Source organism: Canis lupus, chromosome 1 (assembly GCF_011100685.1).
Source record: "Canis lupus familiaris isolate Mischka breed German Shepherd chromosome 1, alternate assembly UU_Cfam_GSD_1.0, whole genome shotgun sequence".
Classification (NCBI taxonomy): Eukaryota; Metazoa; Chordata; class Mammalia; order Carnivora; family Canidae; genus Canis; species Canis lupus.
In genome coordinates, this window is record NC_049222.1 from 33,472,171 (window position 1) to 33,496,815 (window position 24,645).

The 24,645-nt window shown below is 33.7% G+C and overlaps 1 long non-coding RNA gene across 3 annotated transcripts in view; it reads right to left on the reverse strand.

Moving 5' to 3' along the window:
- LOC102157053 overlaps positions 1 to 24,645 on the reverse strand; it is a 103,904-nt gene that overhangs the window by 69,461 nt on the left and 9,798 nt on the right. For all 3 annotated transcript variants that reach the window (XR_005353065.1, XR_005353064.1, XR_005353066.1), the window contains exons 3-4: positions 21,127 to 21,215; positions 7,465 to 7,526 (exon numbers count right to left, since the gene is read on the reverse strand). This is a non-coding gene — a long non-coding RNA (uncharacterized LOC102157053). The remainder of the gene's footprint in view (positions 1 to 7,464; positions 7,527 to 21,126; positions 21,216 to 24,645) is intronic.

Below are 24,645 nucleotides of genomic sequence, written 5' to 3' on the forward strand. Positions count from 1 at the left end.
GGGGGTGGGGCACCTGGATGGCTCAGTTGGTTAAGCAGCTGCCTTTGGCTCAGGTCCTGATCCCAGCACCCTGGAATCAAGCCAAGCTTTGATCTTCTCCCTCTGCCCCTCCCCCTTACTCCTGGTAGCACTTTCTCTCTGTCTCTCTCTCTCTCTCATAAATAAAATATTTTTAAAAATGAGAAAAAGAGACATAATACTTAATCATGCTTAATACTCTCAAAGATTAGGATCTTTTTCATAGAAAATTAAAGATTATTTTTAAAATAAAATCAACATCAACAATGATAGCTTCTACCATTGGAAAAATGTGAAATTAAGAAAGCAATGTATGAATTTAATATATTTGAGGGAATGAATTGAGAAACAGTGAATGAAAATAAGGTCTAAAAAGCTCCAAAAAGCTGTCCAGAATCAGAAAGAAGAATATAAAATAATTGAAAATACAGAAGAAAATATGAGATTTAAGGGATAAAGTGAAAGATTTTCTTAAAGTCTAAATGGAGTTATGAAGAGAAGAAATAGAATGGGTTCTAAGTACCATTTGAGGAGATAATGAATAGGATTTTTTTCAAGATTGACGAAAGAAATCAGGCTAAAGATTTGAGAAATTTAACAAACCTCAAACAAGATGAATACTTACTTTATCTGCCCTATCATAATATAAGGTACTGATGATACTGCTTAAAATGAAATACACAGTAAATTCCTAACAGCACTCCAACTCTTCCACCTCTGAAAAAGACAATTTACCTTCAAAAGGTGACTTCTCAAAACACACAATGGAGACCAAAAGACAATGAAAGAGAAAAATAACTGCTCATTTTCTAGCATCATTAAGGTAACCAATGTAGGAAATACAAAGAGAGGAATTTATATATACCATAAGGAATTAGACTGACTAGCAGCATTAGAAGTTTTCAGTACTGCTATGGTTTTTATTTTCATGTGTATGCATTACTTTTTTCATAACATAATATACAGAATTCTTTATTTTTACATTAAAAAAGAATAGCCAGTGTTGATGTGAACTGTGGAAATGTAAAGGATTATTGCTCAGATTGTAAAGCTTTAATAAATGCGAACTACATTTGGAAAGATAGTTGTAATATACAACAAAGTAGGCTAAATAACATAAGCAATTGACATAAACTTTAAAGAAGAAAAATGCTTTAAGAGGATAAAAATTATATTATCTAGATTTTGCTCTGTAAGAGCCAATTGATGCTATGAGTACCGAAGAATTGAGTAATATGAGCAATAACGCTGGTGTTCTCGGGGAAAGTAGGGCAGTTTTAATTGAAGATGGGGGTTGGGGGACGCCTGGGTGGCTCAATGGTTGAGCACCTGCCTTTAGCCCAGGGCATGATCCTATAGTCTCAGAATCCAGTACCACACTGGGTTCCCAGCATGGAGCCTGCTTCTCCCTCTGCCTGTGTCTCTGCCTCTTTCTGTGTCTCTCATGAGTAAATAAATAAAATCTTAAAAAAGAAAAAAAAAAACCAAGATGAGAGGGGGAAAAGGTAGCATACTTTGAAATCTAGGATAATGTATTTGCATCAGTTTGAGGACTACACAAGGTATAGTGAGAAAAGTTGGCAGTGGGGGAAGTGGGCAATTCTTGACAGGGTAAGAAAATGTTATGATGCCACTAAGTATGTTAGTATAAACATTCCAGTGGGGCTTTGACTCCTGGAATATCAGGGATAAAAGCCTCTACCCTCTAGACTCTGGTGAGTATAGAGAGATTAAATCTTGCAGTGTTATCAAAGACCCATGTGCCTGACAGAGCTACAGGAAAACATTTGTGATTGGTCTGCTCCCACAGGGTCTCCTGTTCTCCTGGATGCAATTTGCTATTTCTGAACATGTTCATCACTTTATAGAATTAACAGTGGACTATAGTGGATTAGAAGACACACATAATGCTTAATATAGGAAGCTATATTAATACAGCTTATTACAGATATTCTTTAGTTAAACCAAAGCCATTTACATCTCAGTCTTCTCAAGTCTTTCTTACCTAGCCAAAGAGGTTTCCCTGTATTCATCAAGAACTCAACTTCTAGGGAAATAATTCCAGCATCTGGACTAACAGGTGTCCAGTTCTGGCCAACAACATGCTAGGGAATCTTCCTGGATTTTTCAGAACTAGGTTTTTTTTTTCCCCTTAGTAACAATACAATAAAGTACAGATGCAAAAATTTTCTTTCACACCCTGTGATATGTTACCTGTTATAGGGATATAATAACTAGAGCTGCCACACCCAAGTTATAGCCACGAATGGAAGACTAAAAGGAACAAACTGATGTTGACCATGACATTGCTAATATGCCAAATACTTGAAATTGCTTATTTATTAATTAATTAATCCTGTCATTAAACTATAGGAGGAATTCCTGGTCTGAAGTTCATGTTTTTATTTTTTATGCAATTACAGTGTATTAATATTCTTTTTAAATTATTTTTTATTTAAATTCAATTTGCCAAAATATAGTACAACATATAGACACCCAGTGCTCATCCCATCAAGTGCCCTCCTTAGTCCCTGCCACCCAGTTACCCTATCCCCTCGCCCACCACCCCTTCTGCAACCCTTTGTTTCCCAGAGTTAGGAGTCTCTCATGGTTTGTCTCCCTCTCTAATTTGTCCCACTCAGTTCCCCTCCTTTCCCTAATAATCCCTTCCACTATTTCTTATATTCCCCATATGAGTGAAACCATATGATGATTGTCCTTCTCTGATTGTCCTTCTCTTATTTCAATCAGCATAATATCGTGTTTCTCGAAGGGCCTCTTTCTATCCCTTCTCAGGAAACTCCCTACCTCCTCCTCTCCCCCACCACAGGACACACAGGTTTTGGTTTTGTTTCTGTTTTCCAATAGTGGTTTGGCTAGAGTAGTTATTGTCTAAAAGTTTAGTTTCTTTAGGATGCTTCCTTTCAGTTTCCTTGGTGACAGAGAGCATGCTTCTCTTGGGACGTTTTTGTTCTGTGCCAGTTGGCATTTCCAGTATGCCTGCTTCTTCAGCTACAAGTTTGGGATAGAAACCCAGGGAATTTACTATATTATGTCATTTTTTGGGTCCTCACAGTCCTAGCTGATCCTGATACTTTTTGTTACCTATCAGAGTCTCCTTTATTTAATGTATTTATTAAAAAAAATTTTTTAGAGAGAGAGAGAGCACACACACAGACATGCATGTGAGAGCCCACACATTCCATGGAGGGGGAGAGTTGAAGGGGTTAGAGAGATGTGGGAGAGGGAGAGGAAGACAGAGAAAGAGAAATTTAAGCAGGCTTCACACCCAGTGTAGGGCTGTATATGGGGCTTGATCTCACAACTCTGAGCTGAGTTCATAACCCAAGCCAAAACCAAGAGTCACCACCCAAAGGCCCCTTCTTTATTTTAGATATGCAGCATATTTATTTGTACTTATCTCCCATAGTGGAGACAGAAATCTACTCTGAACAGCCCAAGGTCCAAAGAGTTGTCAAGGGGCATCTGTTTGTGCAGTATGTGGGTTGTTCCTTTGTACATAAGCTTTGGTTCCAAATATGTGTACAACAGGCCACAAGGTTAGTCATGGAGTCTGATACGGGGGGAAAAAGGGAGTAGGATAAGGACTAGGGGTCAGCTCTGCAAACACTACCATTATCTGAATTGGAATTCAATAGAGTATGAGAAGCCTAAATTAAAACCTCTTCTTTAATCTCTACCAGGGCTTTTGCTAAGAAGTGGGATTTAAACATATTTTATTTAACAGCTTATTTAAGTAGCTTTTTAACTACCAAATACTTAAACATATGAGATGTAGGCATATGTATATCTGTGCGTGTGTATGTGTATGAGAGAGAGAGAGAGAGACAGAGAAGAGATATGGAAGGAGAGGGTGAGAGAGACTTATGAATAAATATTCTATTTCAAAATTAATTTTAAATTTAGAGAAATGTTGCATGCCTAAATTGTTGTTAAGCATAAGAGCGTTAAATATTCTATTTCCTTGTTAAGTGCTGTTATTGCATCATCGCAGAAAAACTTACATTTTAAAGCGAATTTGAAAGAGGGGATCAATATTATCCCCAAAGGGGGAAGTCCTGGCTTTCTTGCTAAGTCTGAAATTTCAGCACATTTTTCCACACTTAAGGTTTGGGCTGTCCCAGAAAATAGTATTTAAAACCTTAAAGTTACTGTTCCACAATTATATTTACTTTTTACATTAACACATTCAAAAGTTTATATTATCCCTGTGGAAGAATTGTTTCTCCCACAAATATTTCTTAACATAAGCCAGATCATAATGCATTTAACATGCAAATTTAAGTTAGCAAGGAATAGTTCAACCTAATTGCTTTCTAAGCCCAATCAAGAAATTTAAGTTACTTGAGAGCTGACAGTTTTGGAATGCAAAAGATTTGTCTTTACATATTTTAACTAATTAAACTTGCAATTATTCAGTACTTTCCTTTTTAAGCACTTAAAAATACTTTTTAAGTCAATTTCCTGTGGAGTAGAGCACTAAGTGATCATCAGCCACATTCCTCAAATAGAAAACATGGTGTAATAAAAATTACTGATGGTTTCTCTTCTATATTATGTTTATATTAACATAGCTGAAACTTTCCAACAGACATTGAAAATGCTCCAAGGAGTATGCATTTAATTATTTCCCTTAAACTTAGAAACTCTTTCAAAATACATATATAATTTTTTGAATAAAATTATTAGAAAACCATAAAATGGTAATGACTATATGTGGGGATTCTTGCCAGCATGAGTAATGTTAACATTATTCTTTCACAGAGATGTTCAGGGCAGCTGCCAAGGCCCACCATGTGTCTGTCCCAGATATAAGTCTGTGTTTCCTTGATTGAAGAAGTGGGTGAAAATATTCTAAGGAGATGACTTACATGTTAGAACAACATTGATCTACAGGTCTCAGGTTGCTTGGAGACCTCACACACTTGAAAAAAAAATCCACAAATTGGGAAGAAGAGTGGGAGCTTCTCAAATATCCATTAACATAAATGGTCCTTTCATTATTTATAAATCTTACAACTATTATTTTATATAGGGGGAGATGTTGATCATGTTCTAAATTGCTTATTAACTATAGTTTTTTATCTAATTCAGCGTGAATCTTTTCTATTCCATTCATAAAGTTGACTGGTGAGATATTTTTATTTGTGTGAAATATATCCCTTTTAAACTTGACTGAATAAAAAACAATTTCCATAGTGGCCTACATTTATTGGAAAAGTAAGCAAATCTCAAGCCAAGACAGCCTTCATAATTGGCTTTAATTAGTCCTATTGTTGACAGAGGCCACAGAAGATAGAACTATTTTCTCTCTACAAAGGAGGTTCCGTAGTGTCAGCAACATCAGTGGAACAGTTGTAAATAAATTTGGAATGGTTCTTTTGCCCTAACTAGATGAACTTGCTTTCCCATTACAGATGCTCAGCACCTGATTTGCTAGATGAGCTTCAAAAGAAACAGAAAAAAAGCAAAAACTTACAAAAAGGAAAAAGGGGTCATAGTGGGAGTTAGTTTGTATGGAGATGTAGTTTGCCCAATTCCAATTTTCTATAGTTAGGAAGGTTCAGTCATTAAATGACATTAGATAAATCATGCTATCCTAAACTTACATATTTAGCTTAAGGAAGACCATAAGAAAACCTCTCTGAGTTTTTCTTTACACAATTATAAGTGATATCTTTATCTTCACTGTTTTAAAGTAATAATTCTGTTTGAATCATTTTATTTGGAAAATAAATTATTTTCTTACTAAGGGTTACATTTACAGTTCTTAGGATAGTGTGTTTTCTGTATTTATTAGGGGTAGGGAAAACGAATCTGTCCCGTTGGAAAGTGAATGCAAACACATGAATCAACTGATATCCTTTCCTAAGAAGAATAATCTCTCCATAAATTAATATCCTTTGGAGTAATATTAAGCTTATTCATTATTTAATTAGTGGGGTAAAATCTTTATAACAATTTAGTAAAAATATTCTCAAATTACATGGATTAAAATACATAGTGACATCATATAGTTAATTCATTCTACTTGGGTTAAAATACATATCCTCCTCATTTAGTGCAGCCTTTGAATATCCCCCAAATAAATGTTTATATTATATTCATACATAATAAATGCATTTTAACTCAGTCAGTCTGGTAAAACATTAATTCTAATCTGTATTTTTGGCATATTTTAAGGGTATTCTTTATAGAAAAAAATTGCCTTGCCTTAAATATCCCATCTATTAAAATAATTCTCCTGTTACTCCATTAAGGTTGTCTTATTTTCCCTTTTTTTAACTTTTCTACTTCTCCTTCCTCTCCTCCTCCCCCTTTTCCCTTTCTTCTTCTTCTTTTTCCTCCTAATTCTCCTCTTTCTCCTCTTCCACGATTTCTCCTCCCCCTTTCCCTCTATCTTCCTCTTACTCAGACCCAATATAGTTCAAAGGATTCAAATCATACAAAATGTTATGCAACTAGAATAAAATCAAGTTAAAAATAAGCAACAAAAATACATTTGGGAATCTACATACATTTTAAGTTAAAAAACTTTTCAAAATAGTCAATCATTCAGAAAAGAAATTACAAATAATGATTAGAAAATATTTGAGATGACAGAAAAGCATAACATATCAAAATTTACATGATATAACTAAATCACATTTAGAGAAAACTTTACGGCTTTAAATGCCTCAATTTTTTAAAAATCTGAGGAAAGATCTTCTCAATGTATAACTTAAGCTTCTATTCAAATATGTAGAAAAAAAGAAAGAGCAAATTAATGCATAAAAACAACAGAAGGCAAGAGATAATAGAAATATTCTAGATCATTCTAAAAGAACAGTTCTTTGAAGGACAGAAGAAAACAACGTCTTTAAAATCTTTCTCTCTAGAAACCTAAATTAAATAAATGATAACTGTTTGTTAAACATTATTTACCCTTTTTTTCTTTTTCTTTTTTTTTTTTTTTTTAGTGAGGGGGAGAGAGAGAAAGAAAGAGAGAGATATATGGGGAGAGGCAAAGAGAGAATTTTAAGTAGGCTCCACACCTAGCATGGAGCCTGATGTGGGGCTTGATCTCACAACCCTGAGATTATGACCTGAGCTGAAATCAAGAGTCCAACCCTTAAAAAAAAATTTAAAAAAAAATTTCAGACCCTTAACTGAGTCCCCCAAATACCCCAATATTTATCTTTTCTTGAAGAGAATTTTGACCCACTCAAACAAAAATGATTAATAAATGCTTTCTACTAACATGAAAACTACAAAAGCATATTTCATAATATAGTTTTAGATGTCATTAAAGAGTAGAAATTATTTTTGTGAACTTTTTGAAAACTCACAAACATTGTACAAATCCTCTGATTAATGGTGATTAGATCTCACAAGGTCTATTTGGTCATTCAATTTTGGAAGAAATTTTTAAGAAGGCTTTCTTACCAATGGTTGTCTTCCCCAGTGCTTCCCCTGCTGATTTATGTAACTATGGAATTCTGTGGTACCTAAAGATAAATTATGATTATCATTTTCAAAACTTCATATCTAGCATACTTGAGTGCAAATCATACTTTCTAAAGAAAGCTGTCATCATCTTTATTACATTTACACTCAGTAAATGATGCTAGGATGGCTCTATAATTTTACCAGATTAAAAATAAAACTATATTCCTAGAATAACCAAAAAGAATGAAGGATACATTTAGTATTCGAAAAGTGCTTTGCTACTTAATGAAATAAAATAAAACATTAAAATGCTACTACTTACCCAACTTCTATGAACTCTCTTGGTAATCACTGATTTAATTTTTTCCTCTGAAAACTGACTTAGATTATGTACTATAGGTATGATGATTTAGACATAAAACTTTCTAAATAGCACTTTATGTTAATACATTCTCAAGAGAAGAGATACTATTTCATCAAATAAATTCTGCAATTTTAGAAAGAGCCACATTTTGCCAACCTATTGAGTGTATCTCTATATTTGATTACTCTGCACCTGTGTGAAATGATCATTAAAGCAGTGTGTATCCTGAGTGAATTACAGAGTTTGCTGGTCTTTTATTGATATTATCCTCATTTATTTATGTTAAATCTACTTAAAACATTAGACTCATAATAAGGACCACAGGACACAAATTTCTATTACATCTACCAACTGGAATGTAAGCCAAGTTTTAAGAAGTAGGTGTAGATATTTTATGTACCGTATGTTAGAAACTTTCTTATTCTCTATCAAGAGCTAATAAAAATGCTGTAACTTTATGGGTATGTCATTTATCATTAGCTGCATAATAAAGTTGTGTGCATATTTGTATGATCTTGAAAAAATCTACAAATAATTTCTCAACTCTGTAAATATAATTTCATGAGTAGAGTTACCCATATTACAAACTCTGGAAAAGTTCCTTGTGTGGGTAATATATATACATATTTTTAATTTACTCATGAGAAACACAGAGAGTGAGAGAGAGGCAGAGGCACAGGCAGAGGGAGAAACAGGCTCCATGCAGGGAGCCGGATGTGGGGACTCCATCCCGGATCTCCAGGATCAGGCCCTGGGCTGAATTAAGACAGCTCTAAATCGCTGAGCCACCCGGGTTGCCCGGGTAATATTTTCTTTACATGGAACTACCTTTCTCTGCATTTTGAAACAAAAGGGAAATGCCGAAGGTGACTTTTCACTTCTCAGGACAAAAATTTATAATGATTTATTCAGCCTTAAACAAAGTTTTCATCATAAGAAAAATATAAGGAAGAAGCCAATATGATTGCATTTTGTTTTAGAAATTCTTACTTAGTTTCCCCTTTGTATTAAAAATTATAGTGCTTTCACCATTGGAATATGGAGTTGACCTGAAAATACTGATGTGTATTTTCATGGTCTATGTGTACTTTACATGTCTTCATAGTCAAATGGAATTTTAGCTCAACCTCCATTTCTTATAGACTGATCCAGTGTCTCAATTTCTCAGGGAATTTTTGTTTTCAAGGGTCAGAATGTGGAGTAGCTGTGAGATCATCCTTTGATTTTTGGATCCTCCCACCATCCAACACCTTCCTTTCTCTTTCTCAAGTTATTCTATAATCAAGAGGTGTTTTGTTATTGTTGTTGTTGTTTGTTTGTTTGTTTTATAACAATCCAGGCAGCCAAATTTTATAGCAGTTTTAAAAAGCCTTCAGGTATGTTACTCAGGAATCCCTTCCATTTTGTTATTTCATTTTTATAGTTTTCTGGACTATTTGGCCCCATTTGCTCATTCTTATTAATTTCTAATGTGTTTTCAACTCCTGAGGTTTGCAATAGTTTCCATTTGTTCTTGTAACCCACTCTTCATCTTTTGTCCCCTTGTTCTGTATCCTGGGAGTCTAATGTATATGGACTACCTTCAAGGGCTCCTGTATTGGTATTCCCTAATACCAATCTGGCTTCAATCAGTGGGATCTACCAGTTGGGACAGTAGGAAAGGGAGGAATCAGAGTATCTGTGCCACTCTCACCCCACTAGACTTCCATGTGTTTATTATATCCCTTTACAAAAGAAACCTGCCCCTGTGGTTGACCATAGACATTCTCCCACCAGCATTGCCTTCTGAACTTTGACTTCCATGCTAAAAACAGTCTATTAAGGTTTTCTTTTCTCAAATAATTCTTTCTAGGAAAAAATATGGTGCCTGCAGTTATCATAACATTTTTTTCCTCACCCTGATGTACACATCTAAAGATGAGTCTTTGGTTTGTTTGATGATGATGATGATGTTTTTGAAGTAAGCCACAGAAAAATAAGTGATGATCATGAAGAGTTTTGTAGATTTTGACTCTTTCATGAACTGACAAAGGGATCAAAAATTAATGTACCTAATTATATGAGGAGAGACATAACCCAATATTTGCTAATTACATGTACTAAAACTGTTGGAGAATCATTTTCTGAAAGAAAACTTCTCCCAATGGCATACTTTTGTCAGGAGCGCACCTGGCACCTGTAAGAGAGAAATTCAGAAAAAAAGAAAAAAAAAAAAGGTGAGATAAAAAAGAGAGAACTTGAAATTAAGCAATGTAATTATGTTTTATTATAAGGTTTAGGGTTGATTTTAGCTAGTATGTTAGTGAAGAGGCTGCCAGACTAGATAGACTGGAATTTCTATAATTTATTAGTTTTCTCTTGCTCCTTAATGTTACTACAAATGCAGCAGCTTGAAACAACATTAAATTAGTTATTTTTTGAGAATAGTTATATTTATGGCTCTAAGACCTTGGTATTTCACATATCATTTTAACTTTTTCTGAACTATTTCATTAACATTGGATATGAACACTTTAATTATATCACATGTATTTACTGATTTAATGAACATTTTAATTAAACTCGTATGATATAATCCCCTGTGTCTTAATTTTCAGTTAAGAAAAAAATATGTTTATAAGCAACAATATTCAATTAGAAGCAAGACTGAATGACTAAAAATATTACAGCTACTTTCTTTCTACCACTATTGTATGTATTAATTTGGACACAATTTAGATGGTCTAGGCACATGTGAGTAAAGAACACTGGAAACATACATCAAACACTGGATATTTTATGACATCAAAGCCAAAGTTATATAAGAGCTCATTTCACTGCCTTGGTTACTCAGCACCTTACTTAAATCCATTAGACCTCACCTGCAGGCTCAAGATGGCCTAATTTCTAAGCTGGCAATCATCACGATGGTTAAATGATTAAAGAGAAGAGATAATATTTATTATCTTATTACCACTTCTTATGTGCTGTATACAATTACTATCTAATTTAAATCTCAAGCAACCCTTCAATCTAGTTACTATTTATTTATTCCCAGTTTATTGATAGGAGAATAAAGCATAGAAAGAAAACATAAATAACAAAATCAATCAGCAAGTGACCTAATTTGGGTTTTGTTGAATTCCAAAGTGCCATTTTTGCTGGGTTTCTGTTAGGCCTTTGAAGAATCTTCACTGAACTTTGGGAACTAAAGACAAAGTGAAAAATCCTCCTTTCAAAAGCTCTGTTGGCTTTTTTCTAAGATGAAGTGTTAATAATGTTGAGTCTGGAGTCAGACCTTCAAATCTTAGCTTCATCATCTTCTGGCTTAGAGATCATGAGCAAGTTATTCAATTCCTCTCAAGTTTTGGATTACTCTTTTGTGAAACGAGGACAATAATATTTATCTCATCTTTTAAGATAAGAGCACATAAGATTCTGTATGTCAGGAGACTAGAATACATCTGGCCCATGAACTACTATGTGGCTCTTACTGGCTTCTCTAATTAACGATTGTATTCCCCTTCTTCTAATAGTACAATATTTTTCTTCAAACTCCTTGAGTCTACCTGACTCCAGATGAAGTTGGTGGTCTTTCTTCTCTCTCTGTGCTGCACCCTCCATCCTCCACTCTGTGATATATATATTGCAGTAACTTGCTTAGTGATAGAATCTCCCAAGAACAAATGTATTCCTCAGCAAAAGCATGTTTGCTTTGGGATTTTGCTCCAAAAATTCATCTCCTAGCCACATTTTTCACTTACATAACAGATGGGCTATAACAGTTCTGCTGACCATTACTCGAATTAGTATTTAAACCAGAGAAGTCCTCAAGAGGCTCAAGAATGGATTCTGTACTTTTCTCCTCAGTGTGCATGCCGTGACATCATAGCTGTAGCTAGAAATCAGACATGGAAGAAGTTTATCAAAAAATAGGCAAACACTACAAATCAGGATGTTGTTCTGTTTTGTTTTGTTTTTTTTTTAAAGCTGTTTTACCCACTCACCATTGATTCATGCTAATAAGCGTTAACTGAAAAGTGCTACTCAAATTGTGGTCCATAACTAATGTCAATCATTGAATTGTTTGTTATTATTCAACATCAGATTAAATGTATCAATTGATTAGAATCATTTGGAAACAGCATTTGGATATTGCTAGTACATTCAAATGTATGATCTTTTTTAAAATATTTAATTTTCAATTTTACAAAATGCTTCAGTCTATGATCAACTGGGAAAAAGAATAAGCTCACTGATGCATTGCTATAGACATCATGCTTAAGTAGTCCCCCATTCCTTGGCATCTCTATGACCAGATCACTTTCAACTTTTGCCCTGCCATGGAAACTGAAACTCATCCAAACCCTTGCTTTGCTTCCCTTTCTCACAGTTTAAAAACTAAGAATGACTGATGTTTGAGCCAACTCAAATTACTGTAGTGAACTTAAGTAAAGCTCACTTATTGCTATGTTCTATGCCTGCCATTTTTATGGGAATTCATTTTTATGAAGCAAATAAGAACATGTCTCTAATGTGGCAAGCTATCTAAGAATCAAAGGAAGAGATTGGCATGGGCAAAAAGAAGAGAAAATGGTGTTGGCCAATGTGGCCTAAAGTAATTCTGCGGTGAGAAGCTTTGTGGATCTTACAGACCTGCTTGGATGTTCTGGTGCAAAATATCTTTATTTTTAAACCCAAGCTTATTTTGAAAGCCATAATTTACTTCAGAAACATTGGCTCGTATTTCAAGTACTTCAAATAACTTATTGAATATTTTATAGTTTGTATTTTCCCTGGTCTATATTTATACTAAAATAAAAGCTTCAGTGTTATTTTAAAAGTCAGAAACCAGAGATGGAATGAAAACCTTAGGCCGAAAACTTAGTACACCTATCTCTTGCACATCCCATCTGGTTATGTGACTATCAATTTCAACTCTGGGCTAACTTTTTTATTTTTAAAGATTTTATTTATTTATTCATGAGAGACACAGAGAGAGACAGAGACATAGGCAGACGGAGGAGAAGCAGGCTCCATGCAAGGAGGCCAATGCAGAACTCGATATCGGAAGCCTGGGATCATGCCCTGAGCTGAAGGCAGACACTCAACCACTGAGACACTTAGGAGTCCCAACTCTGGGCTAACTTAAGTGAACCAATTTATATTCAGTATCTCCTGTCTAAACATCAGATCTACACCCTACTCCTCCATAAGTTGTCTTCCTACAGACTCCTGACTTCCTCACCCTGGTAAAGAGCGAATTGATATGTATACAGACTCATTTACATTTAGTGTTGGACTTAGTATTCACTGTTATCAAATTGGAATATTTCTAGTTTCAATGTACAGTCAATATATGTGAAATGTACAAAGGTCACACAATTAATAGATGACAAAACCAGGGTTAAATAGAAGTCTTTTATACTCCACAATGTGTATTCACTCCATAATCATATTACTGCTTGTCAATCATTGAAGCCATCATTAGGAAAAAGTCCATTTCCAAAATTTGCTTCATGACAGGGATGACTCTACATTTATAATGAGTTTATATCTTCTGTATTTCCTTTCTGCAGAGGAAAGGAAACTCTTTGTAGAGCCCTCATTTAACTAATTCATGAAAAATTCTACATCATCTCAATTCTGATTATTTTAGTGAAATATTAATTTCTCTTAGAAGCAAATCCATTTTAAGAGCAGATAGAGGAATAAGTAAAGTTCACTCTGGAGACTACAGATGCTGGGGCACTTAAAAGGTGAAAATAATACTTAACCAAAGGAAACAAAATACAACAAGGCCACAAAATAAAAGCACGACAAAAACTATCATAGTTCTAACTAGATTTCATGCATTAATTATCATAGTTCTAACCAGATTTCAAAAATAGTAATGTCAGTTTATATTAACTAAAACCATTATTTAAAAAAATTAAAGTGACATCTAATAGGATCAAGGTGGAAAAAGATGGGACATCAAGAAAATCCACTTATCTTTTTGATTGAGAAAAATGTTCCTGCATGAGTGTACCTATTTAGTTTTTTGAGTGATCAAAAGAAATAATAGTTAGAAACCCTAAACATATTCTGTAGAGAAAAATAATAAAAAATGTAATTGGTATGCAAATTTTGAGGTATAATTTACACATAATAAAGTGTACAGATTGTCTATTAAGATTTAGAAGTATATATACTGAAAAAGCACCAAATAATTATTTATGTAGAACTTCTCTTTGGCTATGAGAAGTTTACTATTGTCCTTTTCCTATCAATTTCCACATATCATGAAAGACTACAATTTTGATATCTAGTATTATGGGTTAGTTTTGCTTATTCTATTGATCATAATATATAGGAAATCAAATTCTATTGTGCCTGCTTCTGTCTTTTGTCCTAATGTTTTTGAGCTATTTCCATATCAATGCAAAGCATAAGTATGAAGTCACATTTTATAGCAAAAAAGGTATTTATTTTAAATCACAACGTATTGATTATTTTCATGTTGATGGGCCTTTGCCTTTGTTCTATTTTTTGCTATTACTAATAAGGTGTCTATCAACATTCCTGTTATGTGTCTTTTTTCTAGAAACAGTCTTTTATTCTCTTTAATAAGTAGCTGTGGAACTGCTGGGCCAAATAATAGGTGTGTATTTAACTTTATTTAAAAAAGAAACAAAAAACTTCCAAACAGTTCTCCACATTCACAAATCTTATGGTAATCTGTGAAAATTTCAGTTGCTTTATACTTCCTCAATAGTTTGTCAGTCTTTTTAGTTTGGCCATTGTAGAAGATGTGAAATGGTACCTGACTGAAATTTCCCCAAAGGTTAATGATGTTGAGTACCTTTTCATGTGCTCATTGACTATTTCTTTTTGTCTGCTCATGCTTTTTTCCCCTATGTTATTGGGTCATTTTATTTTAATTAGTGGGTCATAGAAGTGTCCTATATTCTATATAAATAATTGTTGGATATATACAATATGAATATTTTCACTCAACCTGTAAAGCCCTTTTTGTTTTCCTTATGGTGACCTTTAAGAGTGGAAATTTTAAATGCTTATGAACCCTAATTTAGCACCTTTTCTCTTATATTTATTTTTAAAAAATATTTTATTTATTTATTCATGAGAGACACAGAGAGAGAGAGAGAGAGAGAGAGAGAGAGGCAGAGACACAAGCAGAGGGAGAAGCAGGCTCCATGCAGGGAGCCTGCCATGGGACTCCATCCAAGGCCTCCAGGATCAGGCCCTGGGCCGAAGGCAGGTGCTAGACTGTTGGTTGAGCCACCCAGGGATCCCCTTCTCTTATATTTAATGCTTCAATTTGTACTATATAAGAAACCTTCGCCTACTTCAAATTATTGAGTACTTGTATAAATTTTCTTCTAAAATGTTTTTGTGTTTTGTTCTTAAATTCAAATTAAAATGCTTTGGGGAGGCCCGGGTGGCTCAGCGATTGAGCATCTGCCTTTGGCTCAGGACGTGATCCAGGATCCAGGATCAAGTCCCACATCAGGCTCCCTGCATGGAGCCTGCTTCTCCCTCTGCCTGTGTCTCTGCCTCTCTCTCTCTCTCTCTCTCTCTCTCTCTGTTTCTCATGAATAAATAAATAAAATCTTTAAAAAAATTAAAATGCTTTTGAAGTTCTTATTTATTTTTTACTGATATACAGAGGATTTCATGGGATTTATTGAAAATACAAAAAAAAAAAAAGAAAATACAACATGTCCTTTTTCCTTTTAAATCCAAATTGGCACCTTCTTTCAAGTACCTATTCTCCTGTTAGTGTAGGTTTTGCTCAGCTATTTACTATATAGTTCATTAATCTTATTTATCCACACTTACTAATTTGATTATTGTAACTTCTTAAAATGCAGATGTGTAAGTCTTGCAAAATTAAGTTTTAAGATATACTGGCTCTTCTATAACTTTTGCATTTCCATATACATTTTAGAATAAGATTCTCAAGTTCTACATATTAAGCACACTTGCATTTAATTTTCAATTTTTGAAACGAGGTATAATTTACACATATTGAATTACATAGATATTAAAGTTAACACAAAATTGATGAGTAATGACAAATGCATACACATATCTAACAGCCCACAACCCTCTCAAAATACAAAAAGTTCCATTACCTCAAAAAGTTCACTAGTATTTTTCCCAGGCAACCCCACTCTTAAACCAGAAAGTGTATCAATATACTGATTTATGTCACCATAGATATTTTTCCTTTTGTCTAGATTTTCATATAAATATATCTATCTGGGATGTATCCATTTTGACAGTTTCTTTTGATCAACACCATAAATCAGTTTTTGAGATTTACCCAATGTGTTTTGTGTATTTGTAGTCCATTCCTTTTATTAGTGGGTCTAATGCAATTTTGTGAATGTAATACAACTTGACGTTCTTCTATTAATGATTATTTTGAATATTTCTAACTTAGGGTTATTATAAATAAGTCTTTTATGAACATATATTTTAAAACTTTTTGTATGGATCTATGTTTGTAAATTCATTAACCTTTTTAAGTATCTTTAAGAATCTTTTCTATTCATTGATTTGTATTCTTGTCTTACATTCTAGGTCACACACAAAATATCATTGTGTGTGATACGTTGTGGGTTTAGTTAATTATAAAGTTTTCGAATGAATGATTCTAGGAATGATCTAAGAGTTGTATGGGTAAAGGGTGATCACTTGTCTCTTCTAGGTTTTCTAACATCATTCATAACTGCCCTAGTGGCAATAGCCTTGCTTGCCAGAGCCTAGTGATAGACTACAGAGGAAATCAATGGCAATGGTATGTTTTACTTAGTAGATTAATCTTCATGACACTCAGGACCATATCAACCACTGTTAGGTACTAGGGTTACAAACCTCAAAAAAGTAATTACGGCCTTCAGGATAGTAATATCCAGAGACAAGAGAGACTTTGCATAGATAATTACCATGCAAAGTGAAAAGTATAATAATAAATTGTTTGCCAGTTATTACAGTAGCACAAAATAGATAATTATTTCAAGAATAGTGATTGGTTCCTGAAATAGGTCTTAAAGTGTGAGTGGGAATTATTTAGGCTGAGTGTGGTACCAGTTGTAGGATTCCAAGTCTAATGAAATTAAAGGCAAAAATGTAGGCTAGAATTAGCATAGTGTGTGCAAACACAATGTATATATTTTTATTTCACTTAACATAATTTCATTAACATTTTCCATATTTTTACATAATCTGCATAATCAACGTGTTAAGAGTTGCATAATAGTATACCAAGTTATCATTTAAAACATGTTAAGGGTAGTTAATTTTCTTCTTTCAAAACATATTTTCTTTCAAAAGATATTGACATTTTTGGAAATAAAAGCTTATTAAAGCTTAATCATACAATGGAGATACAAAAGATGTAAACTAGATTGATGCATTTATTATGTTATTTCTTCTCTATATAAAGTTATGCATATTCATCTTTATAAATAAATGTTATACAACATTTTTTCTAAGTCAGCATACCCTTGTTATTTTGAACTATAGAAGTTATATGAAGTATTTTGACACACTTATGTATCATCTTTATTATCTATTCATTGTTGAGGTTGCAATCAGTTTAAACTATATTTTTCTTCTTTTGGTTTAAATATAACAAATAATTCTGCATGTTTATACAATTGTTTTATACACTAATTTACACATGTTTTCATCCATTTTTTATCTACATACCACACATGTATATTTGTACTGAGGTTATTATTAATTAACTAGGTTCTTTTTTTTAAGATTTTATTTATTTATTTATTCATGAGAGACAGAGAGAGATAGAGGCAGAGACATAGGCAGAGGGAGAAGTAGGCTCCATGCAGGGACCCCAATGCGGGGCTAGATCCCAGACCCAGGGATCACTCCCTGAGCCGAAGGCAGACCTTCAACCGCTGAGCCACCCCGGCATCCCAATTAACTAGGTTTTCAACAAGAATAAAAATGAGAGATGACCTTATGTGCCAATGTATTTTATAAACTAAGAAAATAAAGGTGAATGGGGTAAGAGTATCAAAAAGTCGTACTGCTTATACCAGCATACTCATAATTTTGTATTTAGCATTAATACTTTGTCATAATTGGATTAAATAATTTCATAAAATTAGGGAGCTTAAATTGGAATGCATTCATTTCTTATTAAATGAATTTTTTATAGAATGAGGAACTCAATTTCACTTGGGTCACCTATACCTAATATATTATGTGAAAAATCATTTTTAGGTATCTATACTTATACTTATGGGCCATTCAAGTGTCAAGTAATTTCATTCATTGCCTTGATGTGATTTCTGTTTTCTTTCAGTTATTTAAAGCCTAAATAAAATCAAATTATGTTTCTTATGTTAGAGGAGAGGAGAGGGGAATAGTCAAAATTGTCTTTCAATAACATGATAAATAAATCAGATGAATGTTTTTGACTTATTTATTGTTTCTATAGAATGCCTTATGAATTATAATACAATAAAGATAACACAAAATAGAAGTTAGAACACTAGAATTTAGAGCTTATAAGAAAATGCTGTTAAAGCCACTTAATGCTAAAAAAGAAAGTATTCAAATAAATGTTGGTGACATGTTCCACAGAAGGATTTTAGGTAAGAGGAGAATTGATATGTCATCTTATTTCAATCACAAAGAATCAAAATTTCCTCCTTTTTGAGTTATTAATGCAGGATACCAGCTATCATCCAGGTTATATTTGCTTGGTTTCCTGGAATCAAATTTAAGTTTTATTTTCTCATTCATTTATGCATCTTTTATTTTTGTGTAATGACATTTATTTCACTGATGATTGTAAAATATTAAGATAGATTGGGACTTCAACATTGCCTACATGATGCAAAGATATTTGTGAAAAATAAAAATTTAGTATGGCCTGTAATTCTTAACTTCTCAAAGAAATTTGGACCTATTCACTTTGTACTGCTGCAATATAAATATTTAATGTTTTGTTACCAGAAAAAAGAGATGAGGATTATGTTGTTACCAAGTGATTTCCATTTCTCCAAACTAACTACTATGTCACACTACAAAATATCAATAAAATAATCAAATAGCCCAAAACTTAAAGGAATTATCTGTGATTCTTAGCAATAAAAGAACATTGTAGAGGATTTTAAATAAATCTAGAAGTTTAATGGATTTTAATAATCCAAGGTGTCCCAGCTTATTTTGTGTCATTATTTCCTTGGTTCAGATATTGTGCTGATATGTGCACCCCAAAACCAATGCCACAGTATCTTTCATTAAAGTGTCATAACCCTCTTTTTGCAGTTTTCTGCAGATTAATTACTTTTTTTTCTTTTAGCAATGGAGTCTGTCACAATTTGGACCAACATTTAATATAATTAACCATGGACAGGAGGGGAGGTAGTTGGAGTAGATTAAAATAAATGAGGAAGTTGGATGGGTAGGAAATTGAAAGTTTGTGCATAAGAGTTAATGGTATTTACAACAGAACTTATCAACAGAGCTTATCCTTATATCATCAGCAGTATTTTTCTTTATATTTATATTTTTTAATTCATCATATTTTAGCAATAAATACACAAGAAGAAATAATGTTTTTCATAAACATGTCTTTTCTTTTAATTTCATTTTGTAAGGACTTTTTACCCTCCTAACAATTAAAAAGATAGCAGACAGCAAACATTTGCCTCACTTGGGAAAGTATAGCTTGGCTTAGCATACTATGAGTCCCAACATATAGAAGAAAACAGAGTATTGGATATGATAACACAATTCAGAAAAATGTTTTAAAATATACATGTTTTTTTTCATCCTATAGGAAAAATGCAAGCATAAGTATCCTGATCATATGCTGATCATGTAATAATGTTTCTTGTGTAATCTTTTTCTTCCTAAGAACTCAAAGGTTTTTGTTTCGAGTGCTACCTTTATATGTATTAACTGTTTGATCTTTCTTAAAACACCGAAGCACATTTATCCATAAAATGGAAATGAATATCATTTTGTCTGCCCATAATACATATCATTGTAAGGTTCCTGCTTGGTAATAAATACAAATGTACACTAGTGAAAAATGTAACATGTTAACATATTTCATTCTAATTGTAACAGAACAATAATCATTGTGAGAACTCTCAAAGGTACACCTAGATGAACATTTTTGGCTCACTAAAGGTTATTTCACTGACAAAAGAATGATACTGAAAGTAGAAGATAAGGATAAAGGGAAATGTACACAATTTCAAAGCTACACTGGACAATTCATCTCCTGAGGCATAAATATAGTTAGTCATACAATGATCTATTTCATGCAGCTCTGTAGCCCTGCTATTAATTTGGAGGATTGGTGATTCATGCATCTTTTCTTTTCTTGCTATTTATGTTTATACTTTGATTTAAATATAACCCATGGCAGACAGTTGACATGACCTAACAAAAAAGCGTCAGATATCAGAAAGACAACAAATAGTTCTTTACTGAATGCCAATAAAAGAGGCATATATTCTTCTAAGCTGTCACACTATAATCTTTCACTTTTCTATAGTGTCATATTTTTACATAGAAAAGATAGTTTGCATGAAATTCTAAGGTTGGGAACATTAAATAGGTTGGTGCCACACACATACAAAATGAAACAAAATCAAAAACCCAGATTCAATGCTAAAAAATTAAAAATCTAAAATATCTGGGAGCATGAAATTGAGATCAATTACAATCATTCATTTCTCTGACACTGTTTTTTTTTTTTTTCATTTCTCTAACACTAAATGGTTGCCAATATAGAAACAAGGTGGTAAGATTTTTATGATTTTTTAGTTACTGTCTCATATCTATGCTTTGTTATAAAACTACTCATCTATAGAGTTCCACTTCAATTTATAGAAAAATAGCATTTTCTTTAAGGACAACTAGAAATCTGAATAGTGTTTTTAAAGATGTTTATGGGTATTAGAGAGCTGAGGCAGCCAGGAATTGAGGGTACAGGACCCACCCCATATAAAGGGAAGCTCATTAAAGTGGGTTAAATTTCTATGCAACACTTTTGCCCTTGAGCCATTTAGTAATATTGAAGTTTTGCTGCACAAGAAACTGAGTTTAGCATAAAGCAGTTATGATGGAGAAAAGTTAGCAGAGGGAGTTTGGAGAAGAAAGGTCAACACAGCTTTAGGGCTAAAATCGCAGAGATAAGAAAAGCCCAGTGAGGTGACTCAAAAAGGATACCCAAGTGTACAGCATGAGGCATTTGTCTTTCTCAGCTAAGCAGGGTTAGAAAGTAGCTAAAAAGCTGATTGCAATATTTGACTTACCAGGTAAACAAAACTAGCTAACAATGGGTTAAGCATCACAAGCTCTCAGTCTGGATCCTGGAAGGACACAATCTATAAGTCTGGGTAAACTGGAGATAGAAAAAAATAAAACAAGAGGCATCAGTAAAAGAACGAAAAGTCAAATCACAAAAGAGAAGATAGTTACTGTATGCGTATCCAATAAAGAATTTTATATTCAGGGATGCCTGAGTGGTTTAGCAGTTGAACATCTGCCTTTGGCTCGGCATGATCCCGGATTCCCGGGTTCGAGTCCCACATTGGGCTCCTTGCATGGAGCCTGCTTCTCCCTCTGCTATGTCTCTGCTTCTCTCTGTGTCTCTCATGAACAAATAATCTTTGAAAAAATTTAATATTCACTATATATTATATATATATATATATATATATCCGTGAATCAATAAGCTATATGCACATTCCCATAAATCAATAAGGTAGGTAACTCAACAGATAAAACAGGCAAGGAACTTTAACTCAACATTTCAAAACAAAGAAAATATCCAATCAATAGTTAAACCATTAAAAGAGTTGCTAAGATTTATGAATATCTGGAAAATGGGGATGAAAACAATAATAAGACTTCAACAAACACCTATCACAGGAAAAAAATTAAAATAACAAGTGTTCATGGGCATTTGGAACAGTTAAGACTATTTTGTGAGGGTATAAACTGGTATAAAAACTCTAAAAGACTACTGGGAACAAATTCATCTTCTATGACCCAAAAAATTCAATCCTAGATATATACACAACAAAATTATGTATAGTAGTTACAGGGGGAAAATTATAGGAATTCCATAAGCATTGGTATTTATTTTTAAAAAAGGAAAAAAAAACACCTAGACACTATCTAGTTTATTAACAGATGATTGGATAAATACTGGTACTTCTATCCCAGTGGTTCTCAAATGGAAATGCTTGGTGATGTTGGGAGATATTTTTAATTGTCATAACCTGTGGCAGAGAGATATGGTATTATAGACATCTAGAAGGTAGGGACCAGTGATATTGTTAAACATCATACAATGCACAGGAAAGCCCCACATCCAAGAGTTATATGGTCAAAAGTATCAATAGTGCCAAGACTGAGAAGACATGGTGTATAAAATAAAATATTATATTGTCCTAAGAATGAACAAATTTATGCTATACATAAATCAACAATTTATTCCATAAACATAAGATTGAGAAAAATAAGCCAGACACAGTGTAGGTATTTTAAAATCCCACTTACATAAATTCAAAAACCAGCAAATCCAATAAATGTTGACAGAAGACAAGAATGCTGGGGAAGTAGTGGCAGAAAGGATACAGGTATTATTTTATTTCTTGCTCCGAGCCCACAGGTATATTTGCTTTTTAAAAATTATAAGGTTATGTTATGCATTGATATGATATGTGGACACAAAGTTTACTGAAATTTTTCATTGAATCACCAGCCTGAGATATTTATGGAATGTTTAATACCATTAAGATTTCGTGTATGTAGGTAGTTTGGAATTAAACAAGGCAATTTCAATTTCTAAAAAAGATAATTTGGCATGCTATTTTAAGTGAAATATAATCATCCAAACAGATGTCATATTTTCAAGGTGTGTGTGTGTGTGCGTCTGTATGTGTTTGTATGTGAGACCTACATTATCAAGGGGGTCTTTTCAATACAGTGTTATAATATTTAAAAAATCATTTCAACTGCTTATACTTATTTTTATTTTCTTTCAAAGACAAGATTCTTCAAAGTATTTTTCATTTCTTAAAAAGTAACTTTGCTTCCACAAGAATAATAAAATAGTGTATCAGGATAGCCTACAGTACAATACCATGGCAACGGATACTTTGGCTGAGTCTTTCTGACCGTGGGCAAATCTGTCCAAGTCTGTCAAATCCAATATCTTCAAATTGCCATCAGAAATATTAATATTACAAAAAGAATAATACTCCATCTTAGTCATATGTTTTGCTAAGAAATATAACTAGCCATGGGTGAATCAAAAATAAATCACCTGATTGAGGATTATACACATACAGAAGTAAATATTATATATAAACCATTTTATAATTTTACTGAATTACTGTATGGCAAAAAAATATATCGATCAAGTGAATAACCATAGAAAGTTTTATGCTTATATGTGCTTACACAGTTCTAACAGAATATTAGAGAATTGAAATCTGAGTGGCAATTGACTCTATATAATAATATATCTGTATATATAAATCATAAGTAGTAACATATCTACCAGTATAAAATTTATTTATGTGCATTGTATTTAAGGTGAATATTTATCATTTTCTTTATTAAAATATTTTATGTATTTATTCAAGAGAGATACAGGGGTAGAGAGAGAGAGGCAGAAACATAGGAAGAGGAAGAAGCAGGATCCTTGCAGAAAGCCGGATGTGGGACTCAATTCCTGGACCCTTGGATCATGCCCTGAGCCAAAGGCAGACACTCAACCACTGAGCCACTCACATGCTCCTATTTATCATTTTAAATTCAATATGCTCATATGTACTTTCTTGCTGGTCTTTTCCGTGTATGCTTCCCTAGTCAAGGAGAGTGTGGCTCTATAGAAAGGTGTGGTCAAGAGAAATTAGAAGGGGAAAGGATGAGGAGGGACAAGGGGAAAGGAGAGGAAGGGAATTAAATAAGAAGAAGGAGAAGAAGAAGGAGTCATTGAGGAGGAGAAGGGAGGAGGCTAGAGTAAACAATGAATTCCCCGCCTCCACTGCAAATGGGTAAGGCCATCTGACTAAATTTTGATGTTATTGGAATGTTTTAGGAAACTCTTGGTATTTTCCTTTAAATGGCATTTCAGGCCCTTCTCCCATTTTCCTCAATCCTGGGGTGACTTTGTGAATGGAAATCCCATATAGCAGAGAGGAAATCACATAAGACATCAAGAGATGTATCACTAAGCAACCATCATACAACCCCATTACCTACCCTCAGATTTTTTTAAAAAGATTTTACTTATTTATACATGACAGAGAGAGAGAGAGAGAGAGAGGCAGAGGGAGAAGCAAGCTCCGTGAAGGGAGCCCGACGTGGGACTCGATCCCAGGTCTCCAGGATCACACCCCGGGCTGAAGGTGGCACTAAACTGCTGGGCCACCGGGGCTGCCCTACCCTCAGATTTTTTTTAAAGATTTTATTTATCTATTCACGAGAGACAAAGACAGAGACAGAGAGAGAGAGAGAAAGAGAGAAGCAGGCTCCATGCCAGGAGCCCGATGTGGGACTTGACCCCGGGACTCCAGGATCATGCCCTAGGCCAAAGGCAGGTGCCAAACCGCTGAGCACCCAGGGATCCCCTACCCTCAGATTTTTTAGGTAAGAAAGAAATACATGTCTGTCCTGTTTATGCCACAATGTTTAGTTATACCCTCCTAAGAGCCAAACCTATCCTAATGAATATGATGCTCTTTTCACCTCCTGTGTGCTGGACAAGGAGCTGGAAACTTGGGATACAAAGTACAAAACATGGCCCATTGTGCTCA